Consider the following 17,603-nt stretch of genomic DNA (forward strand, 5'->3'; position numbering starts at 1 on the left):
CTGTCTTAAACTTCAGGTGAAATCAGATTGTCTCTTCAGAATAGATGTGAATTACACTCAAAATGACACAAAACATATGCTTTATACAACTAATGTCCATACACAGTCTACGATAATCTCTAAGAACTGTGAAAACATCTTTAGATTTCATCAGCAAAGTATGTGATTCATTTATTTATGAATATTCTTACTACAGAGAGCCCCAACATGTTGGTCTTGGTAAATTCCTTGCTCAAGGAGCCTTTAGACAGTGGCTTGGGAATGAAAAGAGGGTACTGTGGCTTAGTTGGTTGAAGTCCCTGTCTAGTAAAAAGGAGATCCTGGGCTCAAATCCCAGCAGTCCCTTTGACATGAGAGCTGTGTTTAGTCTGTCTCTAAACTTCAGGTGAAATCAGATTGTCTCTTCAGAATAGATGTGAATTACACTCAAAATGACACAAAACATATGCTTTATACAACTAATGTCCATACACAGTCTAGAATAATCTCTAAGAACTGTGAAAACATCTTTAGATTTCATCAGCAAAGTATGTGATTCATTTATTTATGAATATTCTTACTACAGAGAGCCCCAACATGTTGGTCTTGGTAAATTCCTTGCTCAAGGAGCCTTTTGACAGTGGCTTGGGAATGAAAAGAGGGTACTGTGGCTTAGTTGGTTGAAGTGCCGGTCTAGTAAACAGGAGATCCTGGGCTCAAATCCCAGCAGTCCTTTTGACATGAGAGCTGTGTTTAGTCTGTCTCTAAACTTCAGGTGAAATCAGATTGTCTCTTCAGAATAGATGTGATTGACACTAAAAATGACCCAAAGCATGTGCTTTATACAACTAATGTTCATACACAGTCTAGAATCATTTCATTTCATCTCTAAAAACTGTGAAGAAATCTTTAGATTTCATCAGCAAAGTATGTGATTCATTTATTTATGAATATTCTTACTACAGAGAGCCCCAACATGTTGGTCTTGGTAAATTCCTTGCTCAAGGAGCCTTTAGACAGTGGCTTGAGCATGAAAAGAAGTCGCTTTGGCTTAGTTGTTGAAAGTGCCTGTTTTGTAAACAGGAGAATCTGGGATCGAAATCCAGCAGCGCCTCTGAAATGAGAGATGTGTTTAGTCTGTCTCTAAACTTCAGGTGAAATCAGATTGTCTCTTCAGAATAGATGTGATTGACACTCAAAATGACCCAAAGCATATGCTTTATACAACTAATGTTCATACACAGTCTAAAATCATCTCTAAAAACTGTGAAAACATCTTTAGATTTCATCAGCAAAGTATGTGATTCATTTATTTATGAATATTCTTACTACAGAGAGCCCCAACATGTTGGTCTTGGTAAATTCCTTGCTCAAGGAGCCTTTAGACAGTGGCTTGGGATTGAAAAGAGGGTGCTGTGGCTTAGTTGGTTAAAGTGCCTGTCTAGTAAACAGGAGATCCTGGGTTCAAATCCCAGCAGTGCCTCTGACATGAGAGATGTGTTTAGTCTGTCTCTAAACTTCAGGTGAAATCAGATTGTCTCTTCAGAATAGACATGATTGACACTCAAAATGACCCAAAACAAATGCTTTATACAACTCACGTTCAAATACAGTCTAGAATCATTTCAATTCATTTCTAAAAACTGTGAAGAAATCTTTAGATTTCATCAGCAAAGTATGTGATTCATTTATTTATGAATATTCTTACAACAGAGAGCCCCAACATGTTGGTCTTGGTAAATTTCTTGCTCAATGAGCATTTAGACAGTGGCTTGGGAATGAAAAGAGGGTGCTGTGGCTTAGTTCGTTAAAGTGCCTGTCTAGTAAACATTAGATCCTGGGTTCAAATCCCAGCAGTGGCTCTGACATGAGAGATGTGTTTAGTCTGTCTCTAAACTTCAGGTAAAATCAGATTGTCTCTTCAGAATAGACATGATTGACACTCAAAATGACCCAAAACAAATGCTTTATACAACTCACGTTCAAATACAGTCTAGAATCATTTCATTTCATTCTAAAAACTGTGAAGAAATCTTTAGATTTCATCAGCAAAGTATGTGATTCATTTATTTATGAATATTCTTACTACAGAGAGCCCCAACATGTTGGTCTTGGTAAATTCCTTGCTCAAGGAGCCTTTAGACAGTGGCTTGGGAATGAAAAGAGGGTGCTGTGGCTTAGTTGGTTAAAGTGCCTGTCTAGTAAACAGGAGATCCTGGGTTCAAATCCCAGCAGTGCCTCAGACATGAGAGATGTGTTTAGTCTGTCTCTAAACTTCAGGTGAAATCAGATTGTCTCTTCAGAATAGATGTGAATTACACTCAAAATGACACAAAACATATGCTTTATACAACTAATGTCCATACACAGTCTACGATAATCTCTAAGAACTGTGAAAACATCTTTAGATTTCATCAGCAAAGTATTTGATTCATTTATTTATGAATATTCTTACTACAGAGAGCCCCAACATGTTGGTCTTGGTAAATTCCTTGCTCAAGGAGCCTTTAGACAGTGGCTTGAGCATGAAAAGAAGTCACTTTGGCTTAGTTGTTGAAAGTGCCTGTTTTGTAAACAGGAGAATATGGGCTCGAATCCCTGCAGTGCCTTTTCTTCATAGAGATTATGTCTCTCTTTAGATTGTAGATTGTAGTTATGGTTGAAAGTTGACTGTTGGAATGAGAGAACATAGTTCCTGTATTCAAATCTTTATAACTGCATTTAACATTATCGTTATCAATGCAGCTTTCATATGAGAGAAGTCATGAATACAGGGGCCCTGTGGCTTAGTGGTAAAGCGCCTGTCTTGTAAACAGGAGATCCTCGGCTCAAATCCCAGCAGTGCCTTTGACATGAGAGCTGTGTTTAGTCTGTCTCTAAACTTCAGGTGAAATCAGATTGTCTCTTCAGAATAGATGTGAATTACACTCAAAATGACACAAAACATATGCTTTATACAACTAATGTCCATACACAGTCTAGAATAATCTCTAAGAACTGTGAAAACATCTTTAGATTTCATCAGCAAAGTATGTGATTCATTTATTTATGAATATTCTAACTACAGAGAGCCCCAACATGTTGGTCTTGGTAAATTCCTTGCTTAAGGAGCCTTTAGACAGTGGCTTGGGAATGAAAAGAGGGTACTGTTTCTTAGTTGGTTAAAGTGCCATTCTAGTAAACAGGAGATCCTGGGCTCAAATCCCAGCAGTCCCTTTGACATGAGAGCTGTGTTTAGTCTGTTTCTAAACTTCAGGTGAAATCAGATTGTCTCTTCAGAATAGATGTGATTGACACTCAAAATGACCCAAAGCATATGCTTTATACAACTAATGTTCATACACAGTCTAAAATCATTTCATTTCATTTCTAAAAACTGTGAAGAAATTTTTAGATTTCATCAGCAAAGTATGTGATTCATTTATTTATGAATATTCTTACTACAGAGAGCCCCAACATGTTGGTCTTGGTAAATTCCTTGCTCAAGGAGCCCTTAGACAGTGGCTTGAGCATGAAAAGAAGTCGCTTTGGCTTAGTTCTTGAAAGTGCCTGTTTTGTAAACAGGAGAATCTGGGCTCGAATCCCAGCAGCGCCTCTGAAATGAGAGATGTGTTTAGTCTGTCTCTAAACTTCAGGTGAAATCAGACTGTCTCTTCAGAATAGACATGATTGACACTAAAAATGACCCAAAACATATGCTTTATACAATTCATGTTCATACACAGTCTAGAATCATCTCTAAGAACTGTGAAAACATCTTTAGATTTCATCAGGAAAGTATGTGATTCATTTATTTATGAATATTCTTACTACAGAGAGCCCCAACATGTTGGTCTTGGTAAATTCCTTGATCAAGGAGCCTTTAGACAGTGGCTTGAGCATGAAAAGAAGTCACTTTGGCTTAGTTGTTGAAAGTGCCTGTTTTGTAAACAGGAGAATCTGGGCTCGAATCCCCGCAGTGCCTTTTCTTCATAGAGATTATGTCTCTCTTTAGATTGTAGATTGTAGTTATGGTTGAAAGTTGACAATTGGAATGAGAGAACATAGTTCCTGTATTCAAATATTTATAACTGCATTTAACATCATCGTTATCAATGCAGCTTTCATATGAGAGAAGCCCAAGAATACAGCGGCCCTGTGGCTTAGTGGTAAAGCGCCTGTCTCGTAAACAGGAGATCCTGGGCTCAAATCCCAGCAGTGCCTTTGACATGAGAGCTGTGTTTAGTCTGTCTCTGTACTTCAGGTGAAATCAGATTGTCTCTTCAGAATAGATGTGATTGACACTCAAAATGACCCAAAGCATATGCTTTATACAACAAATGTTCATACACAATCTAGTATCATTTCATTTCATTTCTAAAAACTGTGAAGAAATCTTTAGATTTCATCAGCAAAGTATGTGATTCATTTATTTATGAATATTCTTACTACAAAGAGCCCCAACATGTTGGTCTTGGTAAATTCATTGCTCAAGGAGCCTTTAGACAGTGGCTTGGGAACAAAAAGAGGGTACTGTGTCTTAGTTGGTTAAAGTGCCTGTCTAGTAAACAGGAGATCCTGGGCTCAAATCCCAGCAGTCCCTTTGACATGAGAGCTGTGTTTAGTCTGTCTCTAAACTTCAGGTGAAATCAGAATAGATGTGATTGACACTCAAAATGACCCAAAGCATATGCTTTATACAACTAATGTTCATACACAATCTAGTATCATTTCATTTCATTTCTAAAAACTGTGAAGAAATCTTTAGATTTCATCAGCAAAGTATTTGATTCATTTATTTATGAATATTCTTACTACAGAGAGCCCCAACATGTTGGTTTTGGTAAATTCCTTGCTCAAGGAGCCTTTAGACAGTGGCTTGAGCATGAAAAGAAGTCACTTTGGCTTAGTTGTTGAAAGTGCCTGTTTTGTAAACAGGAGAATATGGGCTCGAATCCCTGCAGTGCCTTTTCTTCATAGAGATTATGTCTCTCTTTAGATTGTAGATTGTAGTTATGGTTGAAAGTTGACTGTTGGAATGAGAGAACATAGTTCCTGTATTCAAATCTTTATAACTGCATTTAACATCATCGTTATCAATGCAGCTTTCATATGAGAGAAGTCATGAATACAGGGGCCCTGTGGCTTAGTGGTAAAGCGCCTGTCTTGTAAACAGGAGATCCTCGGCTCAAATCCCAGCAGTGCCTTTGACATGAGAGCTGTGTTTAGTCTGTCTCTAAACTTCAGGTGAAATCAGATTGTCTCTTCAGAATAGATGTGAATTACACTCAAAATGACACAAAACATATGCTTTATACAACTAATGTCCATACACAGTCGAGAATAATCTCTAAGAACTGTGAAAACATCTTTAGATTTCATCAGCAAAGTATGTGATTCATTTATTTATGAATATTCTAACTGCAGAGAGCCCCAACATGTTGGTCTTGGTAAATTCCTTGCTTAAGGAGCCTTTAGACAGTGGCTTGGGAATGAAAAGAGGGTACTGTTTCTTAGTTGGTTAAAGTGCCATTCTAGTAAACAGGAGATCCTGGGCTCAAATCCCAGCAGTCCCTTTGACATGAGAGCTGTGTTTAGTCTGTTTCTAAACTTCAGGTGAAATCAGATTGTCTCTTCAGAATAGATGTGATTGACACTCAAAATGACCCAAAGCATATGCTTTATACAACTAATGTTCATACACAGTCTAAAATCATTTCATTTCATTTCTAAAAACTGTGAAGAAATCTTTAGATTCCATCAGCAAAGTATGTGATTCATTTATTTATGAATATTCTTACTACAGAGAGCCCCAACATGTTGGTCTTGGTAAATTCCTTGCTCAAGGAGCCCTTAGACAGTGGCTTGAGCATGAAAAGAAGTCATTTTGGCTTAGTTCTTGAAAGTGCCTGTTTTGTAAACAGGAGAATCTGGGCTCGAATCCCAGCAGCGCCTCTGAAATGAGAGATGTGTTTAGTCTGTCTCTAAACTTCAGGTGAAATCAGATTGTCACTTCAGAATAGACATGATTGACACTAACTGTGAAGAAATCTTTAGATTAGCATCAGCAAAGTATGTGATTCATTTATTTATGAATATTCTTACTACAGAGAGCCCCAACATGTTGGTCTTGGTAAATTCATTGCTCAAGGAGCCTTTAGACAGTGGCTTGGGAACAAAAAGAGGGTATTGTGGCTTAGTTGGTTAAAGTGCCTGTCTAGTAAACAGGAGATCCTGGGCTCAAATCCCAGCAGTCCTTTTGACATGAGAGCTGTGTTTAGTATGTCTCTAAACTTCAGGTGAAATCAGATTGTCTCTTCAGAATAAATGTGATTGACACTCAAAATGACCCAAAACATAAGCTTTATACAACTAATGTTCATACACAGTCTAGAATCATCTCTAAGAACTGTGAAAACATCTTTAGATTTCATCATCAAAGTATGTGATTCATTTATTTATGAATATTCTTACTACAGAGAGCCCCAACATGTTGGTCTTGGTAAATTCCTTGCTCAAGGAGCCTTTAGACAGTGGCTTGAGCATGAAAATAAGTCACTTTGGCTTAGTTGTTGAAAGTGCCTGTTTTGTAAACAGGAGAATCTGGGCTCGAATCCCTGCAGTGCCTTTTCTTCATAGAGATTATGTCTCTCTTTAGATTGTAGATTGTAGTTATGGTTGAAAGTTGACTGTTGGAATGAGAGAACATAGTTCCTGTATTCAAATCTTTATAACTGCATTTAACATCATCGTTATCAATGCAGCTTTCATATGAGAGAAGACCAAGAAAAACAAAGGTGCTGTGGCTTAGTGGTAAAGCGCCTGTCTCGTAAACAGGAGATCCTGGGCTCAAATCCCAGCAGTGCCTTTGACATGAGAGCTGTGTTTAGTCTGTCTCTAAACTTCAGGTGAAATCACATTGTCTCTTCAGAATAGATGTAAATGACCCAAAACATATGCTTTATACAACTAATGTTCATACACAGTCTAGAATCATCTCTAAGAACTGTGAAAACATCTTTAGATTTCATCAGGAAAGTATGTGATTCATTTATTTATGAATATTCTTACTACAGAGAGCCCCAACATGTTGGTCTTGGTAAATTCCTTGCTCAAGGAGCCTTTAGACAGTGGCTTGGGAATGAAAAGAGGGTACTGTGGCTTAGTTGGTTAAAGTGCCTGTCTAGTAAACAGGAGATCCTGGGCTCAAATCCCAGCAGTCCTTTTGACATGAGAGCTGTGTTTAGTCTGTCTCTAAACTTCAGGTGAAATCAGATTGTCTCTTCAGAATAGATGTGAATTACACTCAAAATGACACAAAACATATGCTTTATACAACTAATGTCCATATCAGTCTAGAATAATATCTAAGAACTGTGAAAACATCTTTAGATTTCATCAGCAAAGTATGTGATTCATTTATTTATGAATATTCTTACTACAGAGAGCCCCAACATGTTGGTCTTGGTAAATTCCTTGCTCAAGGAGCCTTTAGACAGTGGCTTGGGAATGAAAAGAGGGTGCTGTGGCTTAGTTGATTGAAGTGCTTGTCTTGTAAACAGGAGATCCTGGGCTCAAATCCCAGCAGTCCCTTTGACATGAGAGCTGTGTTTAGTCTGTCTCTAAACTTCAGGTGAAATCAGATTGTCTCTTCAGAATAGATGTGATTGACACTCAAAATGACCCAAAGCATATGCTTTATACAACTAATGTTCATACACAGTCTAGAATCATTTCATTTCATTTCTAAAAACTGTGAAGAAATCTTTAGATTTCATCAGCAAAGTATGTGATTCATTTATTTATGAATATTCTTACTACAGAGAGCCCCAACATGTTGGTCTTGGTAAATTCCTTGCTCAAGGAGCCTTTAGACAGTGGCTTGAGCATGAAAAGAAGTCGCTTTGGCTTAGTTGTTGAAAGTGCCTGTTTTGTAAACAGGAGAATCTGGGCTCGAATCCCAGCAGCGCCTCTGAAATGAGAGATGTGTTTAGTCTGTCTCTAGACTTCAGGTGAAATCAGATTGTCTCTTCAGAATAAATGTGATTGACACTCAAAATGACCCAAAACATAAGCTTTATACAACTAATGTTCATACACAGTCTAGAATCATCTCTAAGAACTGTGAAAACATCTTTAGATTTCATTAGCAAAGTATGTGATTCATTTATTTATGAATATTCTTACTACAGAGAGCCTCAACATGTTGGTCTTGGTAAATTCCTTGATCAAGGAGCCTTTAGACAGTGGCTTGAGCATGAAAATAAGTCACTTTGGCTTAGTTGTTGAAAGTGCCTGTTTTGTAAACAGGAGAATCTGGGCTCGAATCCCCGCAGTGCCTTTTCTTCATAGAGATTATGTCTCTCTTTAGATTGTAGATTGTAGTTATGGTTGAAAGTTGACTGTTGGAATGAGACAACATGATGCCATAAGGACTACATCATCTTCAAAGAGCAGCGATGAGATCCTCAGGTCACCGAACTGCAACCCCTCTCCTCCACGACTACGCCTCGATATTCTATCCATGAAAATCACAAACAGGATTGGTGATAAAGCGCAGCCCTGGCGGAGGCCAACATTCACGGGAAACGAGTCCGACTTACTGCCGAGTATCCGGACACAACTCTCACTTTGGGCGTACAGGGATTGGATGGCCCTCAAAAGTGACCCCCTCACCCCATACTCCCGCAGCACCTCCCACAGTATCACCCGGGGGACCCGGTCATACGCCTTCTCCAGATCCACAAAACACATGTAGACCGGATGGGCGTACTCCCAGGCCCCCTCCAGGATCCTTGAGAGAGTGAAGAGTTGGTCTGTTGTTCCACGACCAGGACGGAATCCGCATTGTTCCTCTTCAATCAGAGGTTTGACTACCGGCCGAACCCTCCTTTCCAGTACCTTGGAGTAGACTTTACCAGGGAGGCTGAGAAGTGTGATACCCCTGTAGTTGGCACACACTCTCTGGTCCCCCTTTTTAAATAGGGGAACCACCACCCCGGTCTGCCAACCCCTAGGCACTGTCCCAGACTTCCACGCAATGTTGACGAGGCGTGTCAACCAAGACAGCCCCTCAACACCCAAAGCCTTCAGCATTTCTGGACGGATCTCATCAACCCCTGCGGCTTTGCCACTGTGGAGTTGTTTGACTACCTCAGTGACTTCCATCAGGGAAATTGACGATGATCCCCCATCAGCTTCCAGCTCTGCCTCAACCATAGAGGGCGTGTTAGTCGGATTGAGGAGTTCCTCAAAGTGCTCCTTCCAGCGGCCGATAACCTTCTCAGTTGAAGTCAGCAGGGTCCCACCCTTGCTGTACACAGCTTGGATGGTTCCTCGCTTCCCCCTCCTGAGGTGCCGGATGGTTTTCCAGAAGCACCTTGGTGCCGACCGAAAGTCCTTCTCCATAGCTTCTCCGAACTTCTCCCACACCCTCTGCTTTGCCTCTGACACGGCAGAAGTTGCCGCCCTTCTAGTCCTTCGATACCCTGCAACTGTTTCCGGAGTCCTCCCGGATAACATAACCCGGAAAGACTCCTTCTTCAGTCGGACGGCTTCCCTGACCACCGGGGTCCACCACGGTGTTCGAGGGTTACCGCCCCTTGAGGCACCTAAGACCTTGAGACCACAGCTCATCACCGCAGCTTCAGCAATAGAGGTTTTGAACATCGCCCACTTTTATCAAGTTTAGTCCTTAAAACAGATAAAGTAATTATTGTAGGTGACTTTAATATTCATGTGGATGTTGATAGTGACAGCCTTAATAATGCATTTATCTCAATATTAGATTCAATTGGGTTCAGTCAAAATGTACATGAACCAACTCACTGTTTAAACCACTCTCTGGACATTGTTCTGGGATATGGTGTTGAAATTGAAAGTTTATTAGTGTGTCCACATAATCCTCTTTTATCAGACCATTTTTTTATAACTTTTGAAGTCCTGTTACTGGACTACAAGCCAGTAGGCAAAATATCCTACGCTCGATGTTTATCTGAAAGTGCTGTGACTAAATTTAAGGAAGTGATTCCATCAGCACTTAATTCAATACCAGGACTCAATATCAATATAATGGAGGACTCCAATGCTAACTTTAGTCCCTCACAAATTAATTATCTTGTTGATAGCACTGCAGCCTCACTGCGAATAACACTCGACTCTGTCGCTCCTTTAAAGAAGAAGATCATAAAACAGAAAAAGAAAGCTCCATGGCTTAATTTACAAATCCGCAAACTAAAACAAAAGTCGAGAAATCTTGAAAGTAAATGGCGTTCCACTAAATTGGAAGAATCTCGTTTAGTCTGGTTAGATCATCTTAAAACGTATAAGAAGGCTCTCCGTAATGCCAGAGCAGCTTATTACTCTTCCTTAATAGAAGAAAATAAGAACAACCCTAGGTTTCTTTTCAGCACTGTAGCCAGGCTGACAGAAAGTCACAGCTCTACAGAGCCTTCTGTTCCTATATCTCTCAGTAGTGACGACTTCATGAGCTTCTTTCACGATAAAATTATAATTATTAGAGACAAAATTAATCTCCTCCTGACCTCAATTGGTAATGACTTAACTTCAACTGTTGGAATTTTAAAAACATCTGTAACTCCTGAAATATATCTAGACTGTTTTACTCCAATCAACCTTAACCAACTAACTTCAACAATCTCATCGTCTAAGCCATCAACCTGTCTTTTAGACCCGATTCCAACTAAACTGTTTAAAGAAGTTTTACCCTTAATTAACACCTCGTTATTAAATATGATCAACCTGTCTCTATTATCTGGCTACGTACCAAAATCCTTTAAAGTAGCTGTAATAAAACCACTTCTTAAAAAGCCTAGTCTTGATCCAGAGGTTTTAGCCAACTATAGGCCGATATCTAACCTACCCTTTCTCGCTAAAATCCTTGAGAAAGCAGTCGCAAATCAGTTGTGTGACTTTTTACATAATAATAGTTTATTTGAGGTTTTTCAATCTGGATTTAGAGTTCATCATAGCACAGAGACGGCACTGGTGAAAGTTACCAATGACCTTCTATTGGCATCAGACAAAGGACTTGTCTCTGTTCTTGTCTTGTTAGACCTCAGTGCTGCTTTCGACACTGTTGATCATGACATTCTACTACAGAGACTGGAACATTGTGTTGGCATAAAAGGAACCGCACTAAGTTGGTTCAAGTCCTATTTATCTGAGCGATCTCAATTTGTACTTGTTAACGATAAATCCTCCATGACAGCCAAAGTCAGTCTTGGAGTTCCGCAGGGTTCTGTACTTGGACCGATTCTATTCACCTTATATATGCTTCCTTTGGGCAATATTATAAGGAACCACTCTATAAACTTTCATTGTTATGCGGATGATACCCAATTATATCTATCAATTAAACCAGATGAAACCAATCAATTGGCTAAACTTCAAGCATGCCTTAAGGACATAAAAACTTGGATGTCTAGCAACTTTTTGATGTTAAACACAGACAAAACTGAAGTTTATTATACTTATTATACTTGGCCCTAAACGTCTCCGAAACGCATTTTCTAATGACATAGAAGCTCTGGATGGCATTAACTTGGCCTCCAGCACCACTGTAAGGAATCTTGGCGTCATCTTTGATCAAGATCTGTCGTTTAACTCCCACATAAAACAAATCTCAAGGACTGCCTTCTTTCATCTACGTAACATTGCAAAAATAAGACACATCCTGTCTCAAAATGATGCAGAAAAAGTAGTCCATGCATTTGTTACTTCAAGGCTGGATTACTGCAACTCATTGTTATCAGGTTGTCCCAAAAAGTCGCTTAAGACTCTTCAGTTGATCCAAAATGCAGCGGCACGTGTATTGACAAGAACAAGGAAACGGGATCATATTACTCCTGTATTAGCTGCACTGCACTGGCTCCCGGTAAAATACAGAATAGAATTCAAAATCCTTCTCCTGACTTACAAATCAATTAATGGTCAGGCTCCAGCATATCTTAAAGATCTCATAGTACCTTATAAACCAACTAGAGCATTACGCTCCCAGACTGCAGGGTTACTTGTGATTCCTAGAGTCTCTAAGAGTACAATGGAAGCCAGAGCCTTCAGCTATCAAGCTCCTCTCCAGTGGAACTAGCTTCCAGTTTGTGTTCGGGAGGCAGACACACTCTCCAAATTTAAGAGTAGGCTAAAGACTTTCCTTTTTGATAAAGCTTATAGTTAGGGCTGGCTCAGGTTTGCCCTGGATCAGCCCCTAGTTATGCTGCTATAGGCTTAGACTACCGGGGGACACCTCCCTGCTCTCTTCCTTCTCTTCCTCTCTCCTCCCCTCCCTCTCTTCTTCTCCCTCTCTATCTGTATGCATTTATGTAAATGTATGTTACTAACTCACCATCCGGGGTATCATCCCCGGAGTGTCTGTCTCTCATGTGGCAGGTTGCCACTGATAAAGTTTACGTCAGGATCATGAATCGTGACAGCGCCTGCTGACCTGGTCCTGCTGGACACCGGGAAGCCTTATTGACATTTTCCTGGATTCATCCATACTTTCTATTTCTTTTGTTCCAACAACACATTTCTGTCAAATGTTGTATTTGTACTATGTTGTTTATCTTGTACACACGACATCTATTGCACGTCTGTCCGTCCTGGGAGAGGGATCCCTCCTCAGTTGCTCTCCCTGAGGTTTCTTCCATTTTTCCCCCTTTAATTTTGGGGTTTCTTTTAGGAAGTTTTTCCTTGTGCGATGCGAGGGTCTAAGGACAGAGGGTGTCGTAACCTGTACAGTCTGTAAAGCACACTGAGACAAATGTATAATTTGTGATATTGGGCTATACAAATAAATTTGATTTGATTTGATTTGATTTGATTTGATTACAGGGACTAGGCCTGCTCCCATCACTGAGTTTGTGAACTCTTCTGCGACGTCTTCCTGTTGTCAGGCTGATTTTTTCGGACATTTTATCTTTGTACAACAGCAGCATCTCTTTTTTCAATTGGTTCTTTACTTTATTTATTCTTCTTTAGTCGTCGTTCTTCCGGGTTTCCTACCCTTTGCGAACGCTTTTCTGAACCACGTCTTGAATGCGGATGCTTTCCCCTGTCCTTCTAGAGTGGTCTTGGGTTGATCGTCGGGAGGTGGGTTTTGTGCCATCTCCACATCTGCTCCTACGGAATAAATCCCTTTGAATGGCACCACCACCATGCGCACGGCAATTTGTACCGTCTCAGTTAGGGCCGGCCTACTGGGCGTGGCTGCCCTTTCGGCTATGGTGTCAGGAGCTTGTAATACGTCATCGTGGAACCAGTGTTCGGGTGTGACCACAAAAGTGACCTGTTTAACTTTGGATTTTTTCCCCAGGTGTCCCCATGCATCAATACCCTTATTGAGTAGGTTGGTCCTCCTGGACCCCATTTCCTTGGGAACATCCGATTCTTCTTCCAGCGGGATATCAGGGTTGTCAATCACTTCTTGAATCAGGGTTGCCAACTTAGTGATCTGCCAGGGGCCTTCCCATCCTTTCGCTTGGGCTCGGTCCCTCAAGTCGTCTGGCATATGATCCAGACCTGAAGTGGCTCCTGGTTTTTCTGGGTCTCGAAACACCCTAATCACAAGTAGTAGTTGAACGACGGCTAGTGGAGGTGTTGCTACCCGTCCTCCATCTGGTTTGAAAGGCCATCCTTGGCGGACAGCCTCCTCCAGGGGCTCTCCTACTTTTCTTCCTCCCCTCGACTACTCGCTGTGGCCCCGACCTTGGGGTTCTTCTTGAGGCGAGTCCATCATTGGGGCTGAGGGGCTGTTACATGCTCCCTGAATATTTCCTAGGGGTTTCTCTCTAAATATTAGCCCTCCCGCCTCTTCATACTCCTCACCCAGTGCGGTGTAGGATTGAAGAGGGCTCAGGAAATGTCTCACTTGCCACCCACTCGCCTTCACTATGGTTATGAGCTTTCCGTTCCTATTCCGTGTTCCAAATCCTCGGCAATGGTGCATGAATTCTCCGTCCCAGCAGCAGCTACACTCGGACTGGTCCCACTTAGTATCCTGGAGGTCCCACTGGATGATGATTACTAGGTGAGGCAGGGTTGTCACTCAGCATTATCCGCAGATGTGCGCATCTAGGACTTTTACGGGCTTCTCTAGTAATCTTTAAAGCTCCGTTGTAGCTCCGTCAGGTCGCCTTGGCTTCTGCTGCCCCGGTCCTTCTCACTGAACAGTGAGTTGGGTCGGTTTAAAGCATGCCACGCAACAGTTCTTTACTTCCTTCCATTCCAACACTTCTCTCTCCTCCGACAGGAAACCTCTTTTAGCATAATCCAATTTCTTTAGGGCTCTGCCTGCCCAGAATCCTGAGGTTGATCTTCTTAAGGTTACCACCCCGCATACAGTGGCCAGTCTGATATAGGGTGGAAGGCTTGGTTCGTTGCTGGCCATTTTTAGTTCCTGGTTCTTCTCTAGTCTGGTACTGGTTTAAGTTGCTCCACTCCTTGGATTCCCTTGGTCTTCAATAACACTGATTTATGTCCGATACTGTATATTTAGCTTTCACCGCAGTCTCTGTTGAGTGATCCCTTGCCTTTATCCACATTCTCTGCCCGACGTGGAATGAGACTTTGGGTGCTGGGCCAGGGTTAGGGTTAGGGCTTCTTTATTTCCAGGCCCAGCCCCACCTCTGGTGACGTGAAGGGGCGTGCGTTTAGTTCTGTTGAAGGGGAGGGCCTATCAGATCGACTTCTGTCGTTCAGAGCTTGTATTAGCTCCACCATCTTGGTGCTTCATTCTCGTGTGTTTGCATGTTTACCAATCCAATTCTTTATGAGCCCTATTGCTCTTTCCACCACCCCGTTTGCTTGGGGTGTATAGGGTGGAGAGTAAATCCTTCTCACTCCGAACCGTTGGCACCACTGGTCCACTTGTGCATTTTCGACATGAGTACCATTGTCAGCATGTAACTCTTTTGGTAGTCTGATGTTACTGCAAACTTGGTCCAACATGCTGACAATGCTATTGCCATTAGCCTTTCTGGCTGGCCTCACGGTAACGTGTCCTGACATAGAGTCCACAAGCTCTAAAAGGTACTTCTCAACTTTTTTTCCTGTCACTCCCAGAGGACCAGCTACGTCCATACATACTGATCCCCAGGGTAACGTGCTTTTTATGGTTGAGCCTGCCACCCGCTGCCCTCGTCGACAAGCGTTGTACTGTCCACAAACGGCACAGTCTTTGAGGACCCGGCGTATTTGGCTCGGGGTAATCCACAGTTGTTGCTTCTCCAGTTCTTTTTTAGTGGGTAGTGGGCCTGCATGGCCTAGCGCATCGTTTACGGCTTTGTACTACCTCTACTACTGATTTTTCTGGGACCACCCTTCCTTTGGGTGTTCTGTCCCACTCCTCAATACTGACAAAGACAATTTTTCTCTGCTGTACATAGCGGTCCACTTCATTGTTTCCCCGCTAATGTTCTCCTTCTTTCCCGTGTGCTTTCTGATGCAGTACGTCTAGCTCCAAGCTGAGCCTTAGTTCTGCAATCTTTTTCCATCGATCCGTGTGTGCGACAACTTTGCCTTTAGCTCCGCCATATCCATTTTTTCCCAAATGGATAGATCCTCTTGTAGGGCTTGAGCACAGTAGTGACTGTCAGTTCTTTTCCTGGCTCTCTTTACCTTCCTTTGGTTTAGCTCCAGGATTCCTTCCATAATGACGGTCACTGCTCCAATTTGCACACTTCCCTGGGTTTTACCTTTTTGCCTGAACATTTCTTCTCCTTTATGCTTAAGTATAAACCCGCAGTACGCTTTGTCGTCTTGTCCTTTGCATGATCCATCCGTGTAGAGAATCCAGTCGTATGGCTTTTCTTCTACCTGGTCGGTCTTTTTTGATGACTTTTTGTTTGCTGGTTGTGCTTGTCCAATTTCCAGGTCAGGGTCTAGTAGGATGTCTTTCCACCTTCCCCATCTTGTGTTTGTAGCTTTGGTGCTTTCGATCGTTCCTTTTCTCAGGAACTTGTGTACTTGGCTTTGGGTGATGACTTTGATTTTCTGACCCTGTGCGAGATCTTTCAATCCACTCCAGTATCTAGCCAACACAGCTAGTTATTTCTCGTCTTGCGGGTATTTTCTTTCTACTGTGGACAGGATATAGCTCCAAAGAGTCACGATACCCCCTTCTTCGTTACTGACTCTGAGTACTGTGTCGTCCTCTTCGCAGCTGACTTCGGCTACCAGTTTCGCTGTGAGGCTTCTTGGTTCGTGCCTTACTGCAGCATGGATCGCTTCTTTTAGTTTATCCAGGTTGCTCTGATCAGTAGCAGTCCATACCCAGTCTTTTTTGTTCTTTTTATCCATTTCGCCTTCTCTTTTCCTAAGGCATAGAGTGGCCTGGCATATTTCTGATACTGCGGAACATGATCTCTTACATAGTTGCAGAGTCCCAAAATCTTCTGTAGCTCGTTCTCTGTAGTCGGGGGAATAATTTGGTTTACTTTTTCTCGATAGCCGTCAGAGAGTCCTAGGTCCGCTGCTACTTGGAAACCTAGGTGTGTTCACTTGAAACTGTCCAAATTGGCATTTCTTCAGGTTGATCCTTAGTCCTGCTGCGGTGAGTCTTTCCACAACCTTCATTAGTCTTGCTAGATGGTCTTCCTGTGTCATCTGCGATAAAAATGTTGTTGATGTAGATGGTGGCTCCTACGTCTCCTAGTACGTCCATCACGGCTGATTGGAACACATTCGGTGAATTTTTGTATCCTTGAGGGAGTCTCTGCCAGACGCCTTTCCTTTGTTGCGTGAAGGCCGTCTTTCCCTGTGATTGTTTTGCCAATCTTAGGGAAAAGAATCCATTCACCAAACCTATGCAAGATTTGTACTTTTTAACCTGTAGCGTCTTTACTTGATCTTTGCCGAATGGTTCTTCTGAGTGATAGGCTTTATTGCCTTCACACGCTGTCGTTACCTGTAGTCTTAACTGCTCCTCAGTGAGTCCTTTATTAACCTTGGTTAGGTGTTGCCATATCACTATATCCCAAGTATCTGTGCCCCCTCCATAGAGGATAATTCGGTAGGTTGTTTCATGGACGGCTGTCCTTGAGGGATCGATTGTTCCTCCGTCATCAGGGGTTTCTTGGTCTCCATTTCGGTTGAGGCCTTCTTCTGCTGCTTCTTCTATTGCTGCAGATGCTAGGGAACTCATCTTAGCTTCTTCTTCTTTTGTCTTTATCGTCGTATCGAGTCGTCTGTTACTTAAAGCCTCTCTTCGGCCGTTGAGTCAGGGATGAGTAACAGACTGGTTGCTATTCAGCTTCGTCGCTCAGGTTTCTTGCGGAGACCTAGACTGGAGCTCTCTTGTCCGCTAACTACTTGTAGCTTCTACAGACCCAGCAAGCCTGCAATCCTTGCAGGGGGCCTCTCTTAACACTCGGGCGGACTCATGTGCACTGAAAGTCGGATCGTTCTTTACACGTCCGGCAGGATTCTCTCCGCCGGGGTTCTTGTGGACTTGACAAATTGCTTACGTCTAGCACCACGTTGGACGCCACGTGTTAGATCCGCGTATGTCGTGCTCTGGTCCCTCAGGGGCGAGTCTCGACCAACTCTCCAACTAACGGGTCCGAGTCATAATCCTATCAAGTTCTGCCTTAACTAGAATATAGCGACTATTTAAGTTGGTGGCGAGG

The 17,603-nt window shown here is 42.1% G+C and overlaps 9 non-coding genes across 9 annotated transcripts; all 9 read left to right on the forward strand.

Annotated features, from left to right (window-relative positions):
- Nucleotides 1-1,388: 1,388 nt before the first annotated feature.
- Nucleotides 1,389-1,462, forward strand: trnat-agu (transfer RNA threonine (anticodon AGU)). Its single transcript has one exon. It is a non-coding gene; the product is annotated as a tRNA-Thr (tRNA).
- Nucleotides 1,463-2,145: 683 nt separating this feature from the next.
- trnat-agu (transfer RNA threonine (anticodon AGU)) lies at nucleotides 2,146-2,219 on the forward strand. The gene has a single exon. It is a non-coding gene; the product is annotated as a tRNA-Thr (tRNA).
- A 535-nt stretch (nucleotides 2,220-2,754) lies between these two features.
- trnat-ugu (transfer RNA threonine (anticodon UGU)) lies at nucleotides 2,755-2,826 on the forward strand. Its single transcript has one exon. It is a non-coding gene; the product is annotated as a tRNA-Thr (tRNA).
- A 1,284-nt stretch (nucleotides 2,827-4,110) lies between these two features.
- On the forward strand, nucleotides 4,111-4,182 carry trnat-cgu (transfer RNA threonine (anticodon CGU)). Its single transcript has one exon. It is a non-coding gene; the product is annotated as a tRNA-Thr (tRNA).
- Nucleotides 4,183-4,487: 305 nt separating this feature from the next.
- Nucleotides 4,488-4,561, forward strand: trnat-agu (transfer RNA threonine (anticodon AGU)). The gene has a single exon. It is a non-coding gene; the product is annotated as a tRNA-Thr (tRNA).
- A 532-nt stretch (nucleotides 4,562-5,093) lies between these two features.
- Nucleotides 5,094-5,165, forward strand: trnat-ugu (transfer RNA threonine (anticodon UGU)). The gene has a single exon. It is a non-coding gene; the product is annotated as a tRNA-Thr (tRNA).
- A 978-nt stretch (nucleotides 5,166-6,143) lies between these two features.
- trnat-agu (transfer RNA threonine (anticodon AGU)) lies at nucleotides 6,144-6,217 on the forward strand. Its single transcript has one exon. It is a non-coding gene; the product is annotated as a tRNA-Thr (tRNA).
- A 537-nt stretch (nucleotides 6,218-6,754) lies between these two features.
- trnat-cgu (transfer RNA threonine (anticodon CGU)) lies at nucleotides 6,755-6,826 on the forward strand. Its single transcript has one exon. It is a non-coding gene; the product is annotated as a tRNA-Thr (tRNA).
- Nucleotides 6,827-7,109: 283 nt separating this feature from the next.
- On the forward strand, nucleotides 7,110-7,183 carry trnat-agu (transfer RNA threonine (anticodon AGU)). Its single transcript has one exon. It is a non-coding gene; the product is annotated as a tRNA-Thr (tRNA).
- Nucleotides 7,184-17,603: the final 10,420 nt, after the last annotated feature.

Source organism: Cottoperca gobio, chromosome 15 (genome assembly GCF_900634415.1).
Source record: "Cottoperca gobio chromosome 15, fCotGob3.1, whole genome shotgun sequence".
In the NCBI taxonomy this organism is placed as follows: Eukaryota; Metazoa; Chordata; class Actinopteri; order Perciformes; family Bovichtidae; genus Cottoperca; species Cottoperca gobio.